General features: G+C 46.4%; 1 protein-coding gene across 1 annotated transcript in view; it reads left to right on the top strand.

Annotated features, from left to right (window-relative positions):
- PROSER2 (proline and serine rich 2) overlaps window positions 1-18994 on the top strand; it is a 213830-nt gene that overhangs the window by 13237 nt on the left and 181599 nt on the right. The window lies entirely within an intron of this gene.

The raw sequence follows: 18994 nt of genomic DNA, 5'->3' as shown, positions 1-18994 counted from the left end.
GGAGATCGCAATTCCTGAATGTACTTGAGAGGTGCGGAGTGTAGAGCGCATTTCCTCTCACGGGGTAGCTGCCACAAACAAGCGTTACGCATAATCTACCCCTTCTGTCCAGTGTACAGAAATTAGCCATGGGCCGCCTCCGCTCGACCACCCACCAAGACAATCCATCACGCGGGACAGGTGGGGGAACGTCCAGGGGCACTAGAATATCATAAGGGCCGAACCAACATGACCTCTTGGCCAAAGTCGACTCAGTGCTTGCAGCAGTGGAAAAAATAGGCGCGGTGCTGGAACATACGCGTACTTCCCCAGAGAGCAGAATAGACGGTTTCACTACTGACTTCACACTCTTATTGGCAGATTAACACAAACTGGCCGGTCGTGTGCATGACAACGAAGTGGCACTTGCGGACCTCCAGCCTAGATCCCGTAATCTTACGATGACGCTGCAGAACCTAATGGATCGGGTCTGCACCTTGGAGGAGAAGGTGGATGATGCTGAAGGGCAGTCACGCCGCAACAATGTGCGGGTAATTGGTCTACCGGAGGGGGCAGGCCCGGAGGGCTACACAGAGTCCTGGATACAAGAGTTACATCTCCCGGGCTCACACTCTCCACAATTTGTAGCTGTACGCACCCATAGAGTCCCCACCCGTAAGCCTCCTCAGGGGACTAGTCCTCGCCCTTTTTTGTTCTGCCTACTGAATTTCCGAGACCGGGATGTGATACTACGGGAAGTGGGGAAGCACCCTGGTCCTAAGGTACAAAATGTCACTGTCTCCTTCTTCCCGGACTACACTGCTCCGGTACCAAAGAGGCGTGCCACCTTCGGAGCAGTTAAAAAGCAGCTAAGAAAACTAGATCTTTGGTACTCTCTGCTCTTCGCAGCTCGCCTACGGGTCATTTGGAATGGCAACACCCGATACTTCAACACCCCATCTGAGGCCTGGGATTGGCTAGAAGAGAGTGACTGATGACTGCGCCCAAGCGATTTCCAGATGCAAAAGAGGGTCCGTCGGAGAGGTAGAGGCAGCGACATGCGGCAAAGGGCACCTCTCGGAGCCGCCCCAGACTCTGAGCAGATTAGGTCTGAATGCCATGAAGCACCATAGGTGACAGTCTCCCTCCACCCGACAAGGCCATCGCCGTTGCCTAGCTCCACAGCATCTCCATTGAGGTCTCATGAGGGCACTGACACTGCACCGGAAAAGTAGACGGATGCAAGCTCACATCACCTGCCAGACATCACACCGCAGACGCCAGAATTGGAATTGGAATTGGATTTGTAGAGCGTGTAGCTACCCGTGGGCGTCCCAGCGCTGGACTTGTGAAGTTACATCTGGAACATAGTGACTTAGGGGAACAGCCAGGTTTTCAATAGCTTGCGGAATTTTAGTAGATTGGTCTCCCTACGGATGTTGAGGGGGAGGGAATTCCAGAGCTTAGAGGCATTGTATGAGAATAGGCGTCCTCCTGACCGTGCTTTCTTCATTTTGGGGACGCTTGCCAGGAAGAGGAGGTCGGATCTTAGCTTCCTGTTGGCTTTATGTGGTTTGATCAGGGATCTCAAGATTGGGGGGCCCTTGTCTTGCAAAATTTTATGCGTGATGCAGAGGGATTTAAAATTAATTCTTTCATGGATTGGGAGCCAGTGTAAGGAGATTAGGGCAGGCTTAGAAGAGCATAATTTGTTTGTGCCTGTTAGCAGCCTAGCTGCCAAGTTCTGGTCAAGTTGAAGTTTGTTGATGACCGATTTCGGAGCGCCAAGGTATAGGGCGTTTCCGTACTCTAGTCTGGACATGATAAGGTCCTGAATGAGGAGTTTCCTGGAAGGGGGGGGGGTTAAAAGGGGAAGGATTTTGCGTGCAGTACGTAGGAGACCGAAACAGGTTCCCGCAGTTTTCCTCGCTTGAGTTTGAAAATTGAGGTCCTGGTCGAGCCAGACACCTAGGCTTTTTATTTCTTTTTTTGGGATGCAGGTTGGTCCGTTGCATGATGGCCACAGAAGTTTGGTGGTGAGTTTAGATTGATTGCCTAGCAATAGGATCTCTGATTTGTCACCATTAAGTTTGAGGAGAGTGCCTTTCCTGCAATAAGGCATTGATAGCTGCTCTATGTTGTAAGTAGGCATATATAGAGTAGCTTCGAGTAGGAGTATGTATCCCCTAACATTCCCTGTTATGTTATTAAGGCTAGTCATGTGGGTGGTGCAAATCTACCAAATTCAGCTTACGCAGCTGACTTGTGCTACAGGAGTGTGTGCGACGGCAACAGGTCTCTGAATAAGGCAATAGTTCTATGGGAAAAACAAAACTGAAACAAAATAGTCATGTAACTTCAAAAGAGCAGACTCCCAGAGGGAGACAAAATTATTTGAGAGTGATGCATATGTTGTCCCTCCTATATTTAGAACGTGTGTAAAAAAAAAAAGTTGACACTGCTCAATCAATTCTCATACCTGCTCCTAACACCTCATATCTTGCACTTATGCAACATCATACATATGTGACGCTCCAGCGCACTGCCGCCTCATATGAGTAAATATGTTGGGGATGGGCCACACGGGCTCATTCCTCCTTTACGCTCACCCTTTCGGAGTCAACTCATATCAACGTATTAATGGCCATAGTTAGGCGCGATTGTTTGGGTCGATTTCCCCCAAGCCCCCCCCAACCCCCAGGGTCAACTCTTTTGAAGTTACATGACCATTTTGTTTCAGTTTTATTTTTCCCATGGAACTATTGCCTTATTCAGAGACCTGTTGCTGTCGCACACACTTCTGTAGCGCAAGTCAGCTGCGTAAGCTGAGTTGGTAGATTTGCACCACCCACATGACTAGCCTTAATATCATAACCTGGAATGTTAAGGATATACATACTCCTGCTCGAAGCTACTCTATATATGCCTACTTACAACGTAGAGCAGCTATCATTGCCTTATTGCAGGAAAGGCACTTGACGAGCCCAGAGGCTGTTCAGCTACGTCGTTGTTGGCGTGGTCAGGTATACAGCACCAACTACTTCTCCCTAGCGAGAGGTGTACTTATCTGGGTGAAGGCCGGGGCCCATGGGAAGAAGTAGTAGTGGCGGACATCGCTGGGCGCTATGTGTTCCTCAAGGGTAGATTAAATTGCCAACCTATTCTGCCAGGCTCTATTTATGCCCCTAACGCAGATCAGGATGCCTTCCTTTGCAATCTATCGGCACCCCTACCCCGCTGGAACGATGTCCCATGGTTACTGGGGGGTGACTTCAACTTGGTCTTAGATGTCTCACTCGCTTGCTCTTTACCACCCCTACACTGTACTGCAGCCTCATCAACGCACACTCCCTGCGCACTTGGATGGGGCACTGGTCCCTGACAGATATCTGGCGCGAGCGTAACCCTAACTTGAGGATATACTCTTTTTACTCTCCGGTTCATAACCTACACGTGCGGCTAGACCGCATACTGACCTCGGCAGCCCTGATCCCCCTGATCCAGAATACAGAGTACCTAGGTCGCACGCACTCAGATCATAATCCCAACATAATGCATCTTTGCTGGGAAGCAAGGCCCCCCACCCCCACCCGATCCCTGCCTGGCGTTTACAGACATTAGCTTTAGAAGATCAGGCGTTACGGAGCTCACTGGAGTCGACGGTGATCGGTTATTTCGAGCACAAAGTGAGCTCCACGGACTTGCCCCTTACAGAATGGGAGACCCTTTAAAGCGGTGACCAGAGGGCATTGTTTGGGCCACACATGAAGCGTTCGTAAGCAACTAGACAAATCCCTATCCACTATCGAGCGGCAACTTCTCCGCTTGGAAACATTAGTCATCACCCGACCTGAAACAAAAACACAATTTGACAATATTCAAGCAGAAAGAGCGGAGCTGCTAGAAAGACTGCGCTGCTATCTGGCTCATTCGGGCGCACTCACTCTGCAGCGGATAGAGCAGGTCAACTATTTGCCTACTTAATATAGCAGGAGCACCCGCATCATCCCATACAGCTGTTAGTGGATGAGTTGGGGAATAAGAAGTACACACAACGTGACATTCACGCAGTAATGACGAAACACTATGCTAGACTGTATGCGTCTCAATCAAGAGGGGATGATCAACACATTGGGGCATTTTTGGATGCAGTCGAATTGCCCACACTGCAGATTGACCAATACCTAACATTGGACTCCCCCCTTAATAGTAGATGAAGTCCGAGAAGCACTAATGTCACTAGTGTCTGGAAAAACACTGGGACTTGATGCGGAAACCCTAGTGCCCCGTCTACACGCCTTATACACCACTGCAATAAGCAATATGACCCTACCGCCCTCACTGTGCGCAGCTAATGTGGTCTCTCTATTGAAGCCAGGCAAGGACCCAACATCCCCCGGATCATATAGGCCGATAGCGATTTTAAATACGGACTATAAAATATTAGCGAAGGTCTTAGCCAATCGACTGGTGCCGTTTAACCCCTCCCTTGTGCACCCAGACCAAAATGGGTTTGTTCCTGCCGGTATCGCTGCTCTGAACATCCGTCGTTACTTTAGGGTAGCAGAGTACGCTCCTGTGAATTGGCCTCAATCGGGTTTGATTGGTGCTAGACCTAGAGAGTGCTTTTGATTCTCTTGAATGGGATTACCACTTTGCAACCTTACCTAGATGTGGCACAGGACCCCACTTACTTAACATGGTTCTGCTGCCCTACAAACACCAGACGGTCCGAGTCAGGATGGGACCTTATATCTCAGACCCTATAAGAGTGGAACGTGTGACAAGACAAGGCTGTCCATTGTCCCCTCTCCTCTTCACACTAGCAGTTGAGCCATTAGCAGCATACATTCACTCACATGCCAACATAGGTGTCACCCTGGGGGATGGCCCACATGTAATCTCGTAATCTCATTATATGCTGATGAACTGCTGTTGTATGTGAGAGATCTTCATGCCATCCTGCCCTCCTTGGATCTAGCGCTAACACTATTTGTCAAAGCATCGGAGCTGCGGGTTAATGCCGCAAAATCCATCCCCTCTCCTTACCTACAGGCAACCTTAAACCCAGGATACTCCCTTGGAGAAGTCCCTGTGACATGGTGCACAGATATTTCCAGATACCTGGGGTTGCGTTTATACCGTACCAAGGAGGATCTATTTGAGGGCAATATAATCAGAGCCACTACTGCCATCCAGTTGTAAAGGAGCTTCTGGAAGACCTTCCCATTCGCTGTCTCTAGTAGGATTGCTCTCACAAAGATGGTGGCCCTCCCTCGCCTCCACTACTACTTAACTACCCTACCTATCGTCTTCTCCCCTTCCTTTTTCCGCAAATGGGAAAAGACAATCAAGGATTTTATATGGGGACTGTTGAGGCACTGAGTCTCCATGAGGAAACTATATTTGCCAATAGCACAGGGGGGTTTGGGGTGCCCTATTTCAAACACTATTATCTAGCCTCCCAGTTGCAGTGAATAGCCCGATGGCTTTCTTCCCGGCACCTGCCAGACACTACTTTATTACAGCCCCCAGTACCACATCACGCCTTACTTGGTATATTTCATCAATGCCCGAAACCCAGGGTCCTAGGAGCATTATTACTCACCATAGCATACAAATGCTACTGTAAATGCCTCTTTCTCACTTGGAACATCACGCCGTACGCCCCCGCCATCCCGTCACTGGGAATGCCATGAGGAGACGCATAGACCACAGCAGCCGAACTGCGGAACTGGGACACAGAAGGCATTCAAGAAACCGGGGACCTTTATCTAGATGGCTCCCTCATCCTATACCCAGCGCTTATGTCTGAGGAGAGTATGCACCCTGGACAATTCCTACTACATTGTGCGCTCAAGGCCTCCCTGTCATCCAAATGGGGCAATCTCGCCTTGGAACCACTCACGCACCATACGATTCAATATCTACACGTGATGGAAAATGGGAGGCACTTGACTCGTTGGTTCGCGTCGTCACTTCGCCAACACACAGTGATTGACCTCACCCCCAAAGAGAACATTGGATGGAGGCTCTGAGGTGCGCATTCACAGAGAAGGAGTGAACAACTGTTCTGGAAGGTCCGACACACATCCCATGCAATCAGCCTTTCAGGCGGGCTACATTTTTCATACTACATCGGGCATACCTCACTTCAGCCCAGATTAATTAGTATTTCGACTGAACCGAAGCAGCCTGCCCCCGATGCTGCTGGTCAGTGCTCTCAGAGCCTAAGTGTTGGTTTGGCTGGCATCGTGTTCTCTCCTGGGCTTTCTCTGCAGTAGCATTAAGGCCTTGTAGTTCTAACACTATATTCTCCCAGTGACTCACTAAAACTTGTGATAGCACACTTAGAGAGGACCAGGATGAGCAGACCCCCATTCACACAGCTTAGGCCCCTACCTCAGCAGGTTGTCACTATTAACGTCTAGCAGGACTCTCCCTTACCAACACACCAGGCAACCGGTCTCAAGTGAACACTCAATCCCTGATTTGATTACTTTGTCCTCATTTTGCTGTATCCCACATCCACAGTTCAAATGCGTAATGCATCATGTTCAGAACATAGACACGTGGTATACCACAATTTCTCATCAAAGCCATTAGTGTTATTGTAATACAATGTTCTAAGTAACAATCCGAATGATCACATCCACAAACGGATGAGACACAATGGTAAACTATACCATGAACTGTATTGCCTAAATACTGATATGAGATATGATGTCATTACATTGTTGGCATTGTACGAGAAAATAAGAAATGTTAATAAAACAAACAAACAGAACATTGTACAGAAATTAAAGAAATGTGGTTAGAACAAAAATAAATGAGGGACCACGGAGAGCAAGACAAGTGGAAACAATAAGATGAACACAAGGAAAAGAAAGGCCAGCAGATCAGCAGGGGGATGACCTGATCACAGGAGTCCAATAGAAATCCGGTTCGGAAAGATTTATGGGCTTCAGTATTTATTGAGTTTGTGTGAGCCCGGTGATGCCACAACATTCCTACACAAAGATGTGTGGAAAACGTGATTTCTTTTCAACTAAATTTGAGGTTTGAAGAGGATTCTGGGTAAGAAAAAGTTGGGGTAGCCACGCAAGCCATACCTCCCTGTAATCCCCTGGGTGTCTAGTTTTCAAAAATGCGTGGGTTGGGTAGGTTTCTCTAGCTGGCTGCCGAGCACTGGGCCAAAAACCCAGGTGACCCCCTTGCAAAACCAGGTTGTTTTGTGATAGGCAATTTTGATGTCACCTCAATACGTTTTGGGCCACCCACACGAGTGAGGCACCATTTTTAGCGGGAGACCGGGGGGAACGCTGGGTGGTAGGAAATTTGTGTCAGGCCGGTGATGCCACAACTTTCCCACACACAAAAGGTGTGGAAAAAGTTTTTAAAAATTCAGCTAAATTTGAGGTTTGCAGTGGATTCTGGGTTAAAAAACGTTGGGTGATCCACCCAAGCCATACCCTCCCTGGAATCCCCGGGTGTCTAGTTTTAAAAAATGTATAGGTTTGCTAGGTTTCATTAGGTGCCGGCAGGACTAGGGTTCAAAATCTACAGCTAGGCACTTTGCAAAAAAAGGGTCCGTTTTCACTGTCAAAATGTGGTGTGTCCACTTTGCGTTTTGGGCAGTTTCCTGCCACGGGCACTAGGCCTACCCACACAAGTGGGGAACCATTTTTCTCGGAAGAGTTAGGAGAAAGCGGGGTGGGTGGAATTTTGTAGATCCAGGCAGATTACAGAACTTCCCACCACAGAAATGTGAGGAAAATTTGTTTTCTAGGACAAATTTTGAGGTTTGCAAGGGATTCTGGGTAACAGAAACTGGTGAAAGCCACACAAGTCACCCCATCCTGGATTCCCCTGGGTGTCTAATTTAAAAAAATGTATAGGTTTGCTAGTTTTCCCTAGGTGCCGGCAGAGCTAGGGTTCAAAATCTACAGCTAGGCACTTTGCAAAAAAAGGGTACGTTTTCACTGTCAAAATGTGGTGTGTCCACGTTGCGTTTTGGGCCTTTTCCTGCTGTGGGCACTAGGCCTACACACATGTGAAGTACCATTTTTATCGGGACACTTAGGGTAACACAGAATTGTAGAGCAACTGTTATCACCTATTGACTTTCGATGCATTTCTGCCTTTCAAATGAAAGACAATGTGTAAAAAAGAAGTCATTTTGAAAAATGACCTATAAGTCTCATGCTATTTACTGTTTCTAAACTCTATTTTTTATTCCAATTTCAAAATACATAGGTGTCTTTCATACCAATTTTTCCATGTACATATTTTCCAAAATTAATTGCTATATACCCGGAACATAATGAAAACCCATTGTAAGACGCTGCTCAGTTATTGGCTCTGGGTTCGTCGGGTTCTTTGTGAACCTACAAGTTCTATATATCCCCACAACCAGAAAGGTCTAGGGGATGTAACGTATATTGCTTTCAAACAGCTGTCACAATTAGAAGTTGTTACAGGTGAAAACGTTGGCACAAATGGCTGTTTTTGTCAACTAATTTTCAATTTTTCCTTTATTTAACGGTTAGTTTCTATAAAGAAACCTTGAAGGATCTACACAAATGACCCCTTGATGAATTCAGAATTGTGTGTACTTTTCAAAAAAAAGGTTAAAAGCACAAAAAATAGGCTATGTCCCAGAAAAATGCAAAAACTGAGTAAAATGTTTTGGTTTTCTGACAAAAGTCTGCTTGTCCCTGAAAGCTGGGAAAATGGTGATTTCAGCCCCACAACCCCTTTGTTGTTACCATTTGCAGGGAAAAAAACAGACACTTTCATCTGGAGCCCTTTTTCCCATTTGCCCCCCCAAAACAAACTTAGCTGTATTTTGGTTAATTTCTGGGTCCCCTCCAAGCGAATCCACAAACCCTGGGTACCTTTAGAATCCCCATGATGTTGGGGGAAAAGGACGCAAATTTGGCGTGGATACCTTATGTGGTCAAAAAGTTACAGGGGCCTAAGCGTGAACTACCCCAAATAGCCAAAAATCGGCTTAGCACAGGGGGGGGGGGAAAGGCCTATCAGCGAAGTAGTTAATACTACTTACTGCAAGGACCCGCTTGTTTTGTCTGCTTATATACGTGACCCAGGTTCCCAGGGATATTGGGACACTGTAGCGTTTCTTTATCTTTTGTATATGCTCAAGGGTTTTGGCGTCATTTCTGTTCCTGGAAGATCATGTGTTCCTTTTGATGTTTTCTTCTTTACCTCTGCTTTCTGCGCTTGCTTTTATAATATCCATGCACACTGTCTTTTAAGTTGCGCATACATGATCAATGTAAATGGCCAGATTCGGGTGTTTTGATGTATTCTTTGAAAACACCTCACAATGTATTGCTCGGCAAGGATAGTGATAAAAGAAAGTTGTTTTATGTTGAGCCCATTTTTAAAGTGGTTGACAATTGTCATGCGACTTTTGACATTCTGTAGCATGTAAACAGCACAGCCCTAGCCGAAGTGCTGTAGAGTGTCAAAGGCCACAGTCAATAGCTCTTTAGAGGGGTGGCTGGTTTCTAACTTGGAGCAGTATCCGGGTCGTCCTGATACCATTCCAGAACCTGTTTCCTTGTTTTTACATAACTGTTTCAGTACTACAAGTTTTAACTGACTAGAGAGGTGGGGACTCAGTTCATTAAGATTTGTTGAATATGAGATGGCTGCTTAGTGAAGAGAGAACCCTGGAATGCCCATTCGATATTGGAGGGGAGGAGCACTGGAATGTCGCGCCACCCCTCGTTGCCCACCCCACTACAGTTCTGTTCATTCTAAATGATGGAGCAGCTGATAACATGCCTTGTCCCAAGCAAAGCCCAAGGGGACGGTTAGTGTTTTTTCTATAAGGATGACTAGACCATGGATACTGCCTGCAGGACTTTAAGGTTGTGTTGGGAGACAATGAATTGATCAAATAACTGTTCTGCCTACTTTGGTAGCTTTCAGGGTGCAGCAATGTGCACTATACAAATACATAATGAAAAAACATAACGTTCTAGTCAGCAACAACTCAGTGATCACATATTTCTGGTTTGGTCTTTTAAAAAAACATCGAGTGACTAAAGAAGGAGCTACCACTCTTTTTTTTTTTTCCTCCGGCTGAAAAGAGTTTCTCACGGCAAATACTGATCAGGGACAGCATCTCATGGAACATGGCCACACTGAGTTGTTCATTTTTGGGGTCCAGTTCTCCAAGTCCTTCATCAAGGGATCCTCATAACAAGTGGCCACTTTGGGCCTGATTTAGATTACCAAGGATGGGTTACTCCATCACAATGGTGACAAATATACTGTCAGCCGAAATCGAAATGCTTTTATATCTAATGGGGATTTAGATTCCGGCGGTTGGGATATCTGTCACTGTTGTGACGAAGTAACCCCAGCCCCATTATAATTATGAGCTTTGTAGGATTACTGAGGATGTGCTGAATTCTCACCAAGAAATCTTAGCTGCTAAAAGCAGACAAAAATCTGGGGCCAAACGAGGGATTACTGTTGGAATTGGTTCTGGAATTCCCATTTCTTAAAAGATCCTTGGGGTCCAGTGTGTAATAGGCTGAGTTTTCTCTTGCTCTGGAGTTATTGGTACCCCCATTATTAGTGACTAGCAGTGTGGGGAAATACTGTCCTATTTCCCAGACCACTTAATGAGAGCCACAACCTTCAAGCTGCCTTCTCGGAATACCCAGGTTTCGCAATCTGCCTAAAAAAGAAGCAAGTGCAATTGGCCTAAAAAGTAGGCAAAACCTTTGGATGCTCAGATGAAGGCAGCCAGAAAGCCCTGTGCCAAAGCATGTTTTGCTCCAGATGAAAGAAGACATAAAGAAAAAAAGGCCACCTTGAAACTCAATTAAGGTAATCTCTGTAAAAACACAAACTCTGAAACACTGGATGACTGTTACCCCAGATCCTTTGTCTGCAATGCGGGTGAGTAAGACTATGATTAATGGTGTCAAATATAGCTCCTCTTAGAAAACGTGGGCAACTGTTTCATCTGTAGTCAGACTAAAGTCATTAATGACACAAAGAAGACCTGATTCCTCATGGTGGAACTCAAGCCTTGAAAGTATCTAACAGTCCACAGCCGTCCACATGCTACCTGAATTTCTAACTGTGTAAAACTAGGACAATCTTGCAGACAGAATACGTTGTTAGAATGGTGAGGTTGCACAACAGCATTCTTCAAGTCACTGGACACCTTTGCACCACTCCTGTCTGAAAATGCTTGTTCAAAATTGATATTGCAGTGTGTGCTGCAGGTGGTGCTAATTGTCTCCATCTGTTAACAGGACCCGGGTTTTAATTCCGCTTCATCGCCATAATCTCCAGAACAGTGAGAATTTCAAGGTTGTCTGATTCTACAGTTGGTCATGCCAGACAGAGATTATTGAAGACAAAGAACAGTATTTTTAGATTGAAGGGAAACCTTTTCTGAAAATACACCTTTCCTATACCAAAGTGTTCGTAGGGGTGTAACTACAAAAACAACCACAGTAGCTCGCAACTGTGGAAGTTATTATGTTTGTGTGTTAATAGTGCTAAGAGTTTCTTTGGCCAGTTTTAAGACTTACAAGCAAGATAGCTAGCAACTGTGGATGGTGTCAATATTGTTAATACCGAAACAAATTACCTGTTTGAAGCAGCCGCTAATAACTGGTTCAATAAGGTTACCCCACTGGCATAGCCTTTAGTGATACATTTGCTCTGTGTTTGTTTAACTTTAAGATATTTAGAGTGATGCTGTTTCTTTTCCGATGCTTTTATAAGATTTTTCCTATCTGCCACTTCAGACGTAAACTTGGTCCAGGGTCAGCGTCAAGCATGGTTTCACCTGGGTTGGAGAATCCATTTGTAAGAAATTCAGCTTTGATAGCTGGAAAGTACCCCTCTTGGCTCTAATTAGGTTTTGTAGTGTAGAGTTTAACCGTATTTTATTAAACAGTTTATCGCTTTCCGAAAACTTTTGGGTAGAAACTCCAGAAATTTGTAGATAAACCAATTAAGATTTTGAATGAAATAACAAGATAAACGGACCATAATAACTGAATCTCTGGTTAAAGAGGAATATAGGTAAGGGCGGAGAGCTTACATTTAGAGGATGGCCTGTTTGTGAGCAGGCCACTGCCTCAGCTGCTGTATATATGGAAGTGTCAACATTTGAATACATACCACTCCAAGAAAAGGCATTTTGGTGAATGCAAACAGTCGGATTGGAACCACAAAAATACTTCATACATCTGGCACTTAATTCCAAGGTAACAAGCTGCCAATGAGTGTATTGTTGTTTTTCTGGATTGACCTTCATGTTTGAAACAGTTGTAGGTCCTTACATCGCAGGTAAGTACATCAGGACTCATTACATCGTGGTTATTATATTGGGCCTACCTTTACACGTCATCGTTTGTAGGTAAGTTTATATAATTACATTGTTGTACAAATATGTTTGTTGGGTGAGGGAAACACTTTGCTGCTTGAACGCCACGGACCTTTTTATCACGGACCTCCGCTGAATCCTGCCTGCTGACCGCTGCTGCTCGCCGGACCCGCTGCGTGGGTCCCGCTTCGCGGTTTGCAGAGTGTGGACTTGGCCTGGGGCTAGGGGGACACCGGCAGGGCTGCGAGGGTAGAGCGGGTGGACTCTGAGTTCCAGGAGTCCCCGCGCGCCCGTGTCAGCTGGGCTCCTCTCCCTGCCGGCCGCGCCCCCTAGTTTATCTTAAAAGAAGCAGCCACTCCCGCTGCGCGGGAGCGCGCGGGAGTGCGCCGGGAGAAGCCCGGGACAAGGGCGGGACCGTCTGTGGCCGTCTGTGGCCGTCCGGGGCCGAAGGAGGCCGGGCTGGGCCTGACCGCTTACATTTTGTAGATTGGAGAACACTGTGTACCATACAATGGATATGACAACCGAAGCAGAAACCCCTGGGAAAAAATCGAGATTACGTAATGGATCCTTGGAGAATTACTTTCCCAAGAGGAGCGAGGGAGATAAGGATTTCACTCTAGCGGAGCGTAGGGCAGAGCGGCGTCGCTCTGTCGAGAATATGAAACAAAGACCCCTCACTGACAGTTTACTTGAACTGAACCGGGAAGGTGACTCGAATGGCCTAAGTGAGGATAATGTAAGTCAAGATGGTATCCCCCTATTGTTTCGTGATTTTGTAGCCACTCCCTGTTTGACCGAGGAAAACATTATTATTGTTTCACCCACCCCTAGTGTTAGTCTTGTGACCGACAAAGCCAAATCTAGGAAGCAGAAAGTTAACAATTGTCCTGTCGCACAGATCCATCGCCCGCCTCCTAGCAAAAAAAGAAGGAAACAAAGGGCGGTCACAGGAAAAGTAAAAATACCACATGTTGATTTTGGTAAAGGGGTTAAGACTCAGACCTCATCTAAGACTCCCACAGTAGTTGAGCAGGAACACATCCCACAGGTAGTCGCTACACCGGGTCCTTGTCCAGTTTTAGCAACCAGACAAGACGAGGTCCCTGAAAACATCAGTAGAGTTAACCCTCCTATCACATCACCTCCACTTCCGGCCTCAGTATCAGGGAACCTGGAATTTTTGTTAAGATCTCTCCTTCTACCAATTAATGAGTCTATCAAGAAGGTGGAAATTAGATTAACTATATTGGAAGCCGCCATAACTAGTATGGCAACCCATACCAAAAATAAAGGAAGTGTGGCGGTACAGCCGATACCCCCTCCGACCACACCGCAAAGTAAATCTAGAATTCCTCCCACTTCTGCTCCGGCTAAGCAAACTTGTCAGCCCTCGGGGGGAGTTGTGCCCCCAACTCATAATATACCGCCATCTAAACAACCTAAAATACCAGCTACTGAGTTGGGAGCAGGGCCCTCAAAACCACCCCCAAAGGTCCCAGCGAGTAACAATCCAATTGCACAAGGGGACGATGGAAAAAGCAGTGTGACTCATAAAAAGATCCCACAAGTAGAGATTCCCCCAGAAGCCGTGCCCTATGTGGTGATCCTAACGGGAGTCCCGCAGCTATCAGAGAACAAGAAGGAGGGATTCCCCGACCTTAAAAACAAAATTATTCATTGGTTAAGGTTGCATAGGCCGATAGCACCTAACATAGATGGGGATATAGTTCACGTTAGACGGGTCAGTTGGCTGGGGAGTAGAACAAAAGATATTGAGGGAGACCTAGTGGTGGTCAACTTTAGAGACCCTCGGGCAGTTGATTACATCTTAAACTGGCCACCTGGGAATGGTGAGACCTGTGTTATTCCACGGGCCCTAACATATTTTTATCCCAGGTCAAAAGTTACTAACTCTAAACATACAAATAGACCACAAGGTTATAGGCCGCCCCTTATTCCGCCCTACATTCATAATCAATTTCAGTATGGCCATCAGCTGACTAGGGTGCCAGACCTACACTCCGCCTGGTCCATGGTCCCCCATAGGCACATGCTGAACCAGGGTCCTAGTATGAACCACTTGATGCCCTTTACCCCGTTGGATACCTACAATCGGTTTTCGCAGTTGTCAGGACTGGAAGAATGCGATTGAAGGTGGGGGCAAGGGGGAGGGGGAAATAGCAATGAACCTCTAGGGGCTGAAGATTCTCGTTCTCCCTGGGGTAGCATTGGTAAAGAAGAAGTTAGTCTAGTTGTTGACCACATGGTGACCACCACTGTATTAACAGAGGATTACAGGCCAACTGGGCCTGTGACGAGCATGGCTGGTTGCTCTGCAACCCTAACCACACTAACTCAGGAGGGGGGGTGCCCCACGATCAGGGTGGTTAATGAGAGGTTGCCTAAGGTGGGTTATACTTCTACGCCAGGAGGAAGGAAGGAAATAAACCTCCTTTCCTGGAATATTGCTGGGCTAAAGAGGAAGTTAGACATTCCGGAGTGGCACATACAAATTGAGCAGTTCGATGTCTGCCTGTTTCAGGAGACATGGAGCTTTGTTCCGCTACATAAATCAGGGTATACCACCCACTGTGTGCCCGCAGTAAGCAAGGGAAAGGGCAGACCTTCGGGCGGCCTGATAGTCTGGATAAAAATAGATTTGGACTGGGTGGTTACAAGACACAGTGTGGAGTGTAATGATATACTCCACCTCTCGGCGAAAAGAGGGGAGGATGTTGTCAGGCTTGACCTTTTTAACGTTTATGCAAGAGGGACACAGGGTGACTCTCCCTCTTTGACCCTAACATCCTTGGACTTGACCTTAGCTAAATGCCCCTGCTCAGCTAAAATTCTGGTGGGGGGCGATTTTAATTGTACTTTTGAACCCCTTCTCGGAGACGACCCCTTAGGAATCGAAGAGGAGGATTCAAAATGGTCTATCCCATCCCTTTCTCTGCCCCCTGTTAGGAAATGGTCGCCCAGAGCTATACAAATTAATGCACTGACAAGGGACCATAAATTAAGAGCCCTGAACGGCAGGACAATATCCGACCGCTCAGGGGCTTGGACCTTCAATAGACTTTCGGGCCCGTCCAGAATCGACTACATCCTAATGGATGTTGGATTCTGGCCGGACCTGATTGATATGGAGGTCGTCCCAAGCCAGGATAGTGACCACAATCCCCTGTGTTGTAAATTCCACTGGGGTGTGCTGGATGACAGGCGTGGGGTGGTCACCCTAAAAACAACTAAAGAAGTTATCCCATTTAATAACAATCGTAGGCTGAAATGGGATAAGGTTAAGCTCAGTGAGGGCGATATAGGCAGTATTAAAGCATTGGTCGAGGGCTTGTCTTCTACCTTAGACATATGGGGTGGTGAAAACTGGACCGTCAATCCCCAAAACCCCACCCTTGACTCTGCCTATAAAATGACAATAGACCAAGTTGGTCAATTTTTTATCTCTAAGAGGAAAGGCAATAGGGCCCCTGCTATACCCTCTACTCTTAGTAAAGTATGGTACAACGACCAGTGTAAAAGCTATAGGAAAAAATTGACAGAAGCTTTGCTTTCAGGGGACCCTCTGTTGGTTAGAGCGGCCAGGAGGGACTACCAGAAAGCATTATCATTGGCCAAAAGGGAGTGGGAGGAACAGCATTGGCTGGATCTTTCCAATGCAGTGAGTGGCAGGAACCCAAACCTCTTTTGGGAATTGGTCAACAGATCAAGGCAGAGAAGATCGCAACCATTGGCTGATCATATAACTTGCCAGCAATGGTTTACACATTTTTCATCTCTTTATGGAGACTCGGAAGAACTAACTAGTCCAGGGGTGAATAGCCAGGGTGGAGGGATTTCTGGGGACAAAAGTGATCTTTTGTTCTCAATGGGTGAAGTAGTTTTGGCGATTAAACACCTAACCCCAAAAAAAGCCGCTGGGCAGGATGGGATCCCTGGGGATCTATTGTTGGCGGATCCGGAGACCTGGGCTAAATTAATCACGATTATATTAAATCTGATCGTAAGGGGACACCAGGTTCCAGACTCCTGGAAAGGGGCCGAGGTAGTCACGGTGTATAAGAAGGGGGCTAGAGATGACCCTGCAAACTACAGACCCATTAGTCTGATAGATATAATTCAGAAAGTGGTCGGCAGGGTCATCATTTCAAGAGTAGGCGACTGGATAGAGGAGGCTAGTATCCTCTCCCATTTACAAGCGGGGTTCAGAAGGAGGGTAGGTACGATGGACCAGGTCTTTCGTTTGTTCGCCATTTATTGGAAGGCGGTTGTTATTATGAAGGGTAGTTTGTATATGGCGTTCATTGATCTTAAAACCGCATTCGACCTGGTCCCTCGCACAAAACTTTGGGGAATACTAAGAGAGATGGGTATTCCCAGTGGTCTTCTAAGCCTAATTGTTAAGTTACACGAGGGGAACTATGCAAGGGTGAGATGGGGATCACAGGGTCAACTTACAAATAGGATCCCTGTGCGGAGAGGAGTACGTCAGGGATGTGTCATGGCCCCGACCCTCTTCTCCCTATTCGTAAATGGAGTGGTGGACCATCTATTGGGGGAGGAGTCGGATGCCCCATCCCTGGCGGGGGAGAGAATCCCCACACTTCTCTTCGCCGACGACACCCTGTTAATTTCTAAATCCCCGGTGGGCTTGCAAAAACTCCTGGATCGGTTTAGCTCCTTCTGCACCAGCAGAGGCTTAACTATCAATACATCGAAAACCAAATTGATGGCCTTTGCTCCCTCAAAGATTTAAAAATAAATTTGTGCTTAACAACGCCCCCCTTGAACTGGTTGAGTCTTTTGACTACCTTGGTGTCCGAATTAACAGCCACATGACCTGGAAGGATCATTTGTCTAAAATGCTACTAAACCATCAAAGAGTATCCGGGGTGACGCTGAAGGAGATACGTGAGTCAACCAGCAAACCGGTTTCCCCAGCTATGACCATCTATGAGGGCCAGATTCTACCTGCAGCTCTTTATGGCTCGGAGTTGTGGGGGTTTGAAGGGATTTCTGACTTGATGACAGCTGAAAACAACTTTTTTAGGAAAGTGGTAGCCCTTCCCACTTCCACCCCAATGATCCCATTAAGATTAGATCTGGGCAGGAAATCGGTAAAGGACTTGGTGAGGCTCCGCCCGTTGTTATTTTGGTCCCGTTTACGAAGAACTGAAGAGCTGGCAAAGTATGCAGAAGGACTAGATGAACTACTTTTATTGGACACCAGTAAAAAAATAGCATGGTTAAATAACCTGAAGGAATTGGTTTTTACTCTGGGTCTCAGAGAGGCATGGGAGCTGCAATCACCACCACCGAAAGATGTTATAAAAAAACTATACTGGGACTGGGTACAGAACAACGTTATGAGGTCTAGGAAATTGGGCTCTCTCACTGACCAATTTTTGTCTATTAAGAGTACGCGCAAAATGGAACCCTTTCTAGATTTAATAACTAATCCATTGGACCGAGCGCTGTACCTAAAATTGCGTTATGGGACGCTCCCGGTGTATGAATTTACGGGTAAATGGAAGAATACAGATGCCAGCTCGCATGATTGCCCGGGTTGTGCGGCCCCTAAGGAATCGGTGGCTCACCTGTTCTTTGCTTGCCCATCTTATAGCGGGGCACGGAAATTCTGGTTGAAACCCGTCTGTAGGGAACTAGGACTGAGGTGCCACAGCCAGGCATTACGTGTCCTTTCTGCAGACTCTTCATCTGCCAGTATGATCTGTGGGGTGGCCAAATTCCTAGGAAGTGCGTGGAGGACACGTTGCCGTTTGTTGAAACTTCAAACCGGAAAACCCACTAGTTAACGGACGATTTTTTTTGCCAGTAAACTGTGAATGATGGGTCATTGCTTTTACTGTATTATACAATCTTTTATCAGAAATTAAATGTTTTATATATTGTGTTCTTTTATGGTGAAAAATTGCCGAATAAAGATATTCATTGACTGTTTTTTAATTTCATAAAGAATGTCGGCAGCAAGGGCCTGATTGAGTTGTTTGCTCATATTTGATGCTATTGATCCCTTTGGCCTAGGAACTGAGATCTGGGAAGTTGAGTGTATTTTTCTCTCCTCTTTGACCATCTGCGTAGCTTTGCCTAGGCGAAGATGTGTCAAACGTTACATTTTCAAATGTTTTGCACCATGAATCATAGTCTCCTGAAACTGATTTCAGTTGCACTACCTGCTGAGCAAGAAGAACGGAGACTCTTCCTGCAGCTGCACGTGGCATTTAATGCACAGATGCCACAGATAAGAGGGTGAGATAAGGGGTGAAGAAGCCGGAGGCATGTATCTTCCCCGGGAGGACAGTGTGAAGCCAGCTGTTGTGGGCTTTCCACTCGGTCCAGGACCGAGAATAAATCCTTGACAGAGGTATGCTTAAAAGGTGAATCGCCCTTCTACTTGCTTGATAGAGCCTGATCTAGCAAGATCCGATTTGTGTAGCAATTTGAATGCAAATAAACAAAAACAGAAGACTGTCATTTGGAAATCATTACTACAACTGTCTATGTATTAAACCAGGAAATAGAACATTGAGGCCCTGATTACAACTGAAGAGGAAATATGTGCTAACATTTAAAGTCACTCGAATT

The sequence above is a fragment of the Lissotriton vulgaris genome, chromosome 1_1 (assembly GCF_964263255.1).
Source record: "Lissotriton vulgaris chromosome 1_1, aLisVul1.2, whole genome shotgun sequence".
NCBI classification, from domain to species: domain Eukaryota; kingdom Metazoa; phylum Chordata; class Amphibia; order Caudata; family Salamandridae; genus Lissotriton; species Lissotriton vulgaris.
Note: the sequence above shows the minus strand (reverse complement) of the source record. Positions and strands in the feature narration are given on the sequence as shown.